General features: G+C 40.3%; 1 protein-coding gene across 1 annotated transcript in view; it reads right to left on the bottom strand.

Moving 5' to 3' along the window:
* Window positions 1-2,189, bottom strand: part of LOC101849659 — a 22,870-nt gene that overhangs the window by 15,131 nt on the left and 5,550 nt on the right. The window lies entirely within an intron of this gene.

The raw sequence follows: 2,189 nt of genomic DNA, 5'->3' as shown, positions 1-2,189 counted from the left end.
GGGGGGGTATGTGTGTGTGCTGTATGAGTGTTTGGGTATGTGTCTTTCTCCACCATCAAAAGTATCATAGCAATAACACCTCAAATCTTCGGCACATAAATAATAATAATATGTACATGTATTATTACAATGGTCCATTTGTGCAGCAAGCCCCGTAAGACTCTAACTCAAACTCCCAGTAAAATGTTTTGTTTTTGGTTGGGTTTGATTTTTTTTATATGCTGACTCAGCCTTCCCAACATGACACATTTGTACTGTAAAACTCTTACCTGTCCCTGTAGTTTTATGCAACCCGCATAATTTAGCAAAATTTTGTCATTTTTTTTGCATAATTTCTGATTATTTTCATTTATCATTCTTTGTGAAAATTAACAGAACCGCATAATTTCACATTTTTGGGTTCAGTTTGCATAATTTCAAAATGTTTCTTGCTTAAAAAACAGGGACAGTCTTACAATCTTTTAATACGTCTATTTGTTGATCGAACAAGATGGGTTCTCTGGTTCGAAGCACAATATGAGCCGTAAAACTATTTCCATAAAACTTTTTTTTTTATTTTTAACTTAATTTGTTGATCAAGATGTGTTGGAGACTGGAAGCATACCACACCAGTAGCATCTTAACAAGCAATATCCTATGTGATTTATTTATGATGTAAAACTCTCACAACATTTTTTTTAAAATATTTTGGTGAACAAAATGTGTTGGGGGCTTTCCCCATTAAAACTATCCCAGGCAACAATACCGTACATTACCCACTAGTGCTGTAAAAATCATCTAATATTTTTTTTAAAAACATAATTCGCTTATCAAAATATTGTGTTGGGAGGCTGGGGGCACACAACAACTATAGCATCTCAAGCAGCATTGTTTGGGGTCAAACAGTGTGTCTGGGGCCATATTTTCTGGTGGATTAACACACAGGAAGTGTGTTTATCATTGCCGCTTTTGTGCCCTAAGTGACGTATTTTAGCTGTAAAACGCTGACATTTTTTAAACCTTATTATTTTGTTGATCAAGATGTGTTGGAGGCTGAAGGCACACAACAATATCAGCCCAGTGCCAGGCAACATGGCCCTAAATGACCGACTTGTTTCGGTATAAAACATCTAATCTCTTTTTTTTTTTTATTACATTAACATAATTTGTTGCTGAAGGTGTGTTGGGGTCAGAAGGCACGACAATTATTATTATAACACCACAATCTCTGGCACGATTTTCCGAAATAACTTCTTTTTGGTAAGTGTTTTACGGCGCTCGCAAATGCATAAGGTCATATGAGCGCGCGGGACACATTAAACTTTTTTCAGTGGGTAGGAAATTTTGAATTTTGCCCGGGTGACGGCCGAAGCCTACTCTTATCGATTTTAGACCACCAAGGGATCTTTAACGTGCGCAATTTGCACACGAGCGCTTCGAGATTGTTCGCCCTTGTCCGAGAAGGCTAGGTGTAAATCTTTCTTACCAGAAGATCAGGGGTGTGGAACCAAGGAGTAGCAATAGAAAGGCTGCAGAAAGAGTTAGGAGCCCAGACGGGGGAGCAAAGGAGGTGAGAGGTGGGGACAGAAAGAGGAGGTGAAAGCAGACGACAGAACATTGCTAGAGAGCAAGAAAGGGGGTGAAAGGAGACAATTTTAGAGACGAAAATTTTTCGATCGCTACCCGGATTCGAACCTGGGACCTTTGAATGAGAAGCCAACACTTTAATCTCTTGGCCACGAGAGCCCCCAACCTTTTGGTGCTTTAGAACTCTTCATATGTTCTTCTTTTTTGTCATTATTAGTAGCAAAAGTATATATTTTGTTGGACAATATGTGTTGGGGGCTGGGGGCACACAAGAATGTGAGGCCAGTTCCAGACAGCAAAGTCCTAAATGACATATATTTGTGCCATAAAACTTGCAATTTTCTTTTTCTTTCTTGTTTTTTTTTGGGGGAGGGGGGCAGAGGGATTGTTTGCTGATCAAGATCTGCTGGAGGCTGGAGTCGGGAGTCAGGAGTCTGGAGTCACACAACAATAATAATAATATATAGGAGGCCAGTGGCAAGCAACAATGTGCACTCCCTGCACGTACAGAGTGAGTCAGGGGGAACTCGGCAAGGCCAGGAATGTGAGCACCATGTAACTCTGTGCAACCAACGCCTTACCTGGCTCACGTGTGGGTCTTTCTCTTTTCTCTCTAACCCCCC

Source organism: Aplysia californica, unplaced genomic scaffold (assembly GCF_000002075.1).
Source record: "Aplysia californica isolate F4 #8 unplaced genomic scaffold, AplCal3.0 scaffold01029, whole genome shotgun sequence".
Lineage (NCBI taxonomy): Eukaryota > Metazoa > Mollusca > Gastropoda > Aplysiida > Aplysiidae > Aplysia > Aplysia californica.
This window is presented reverse-complemented; position numbering and strand designations above follow the sequence as displayed.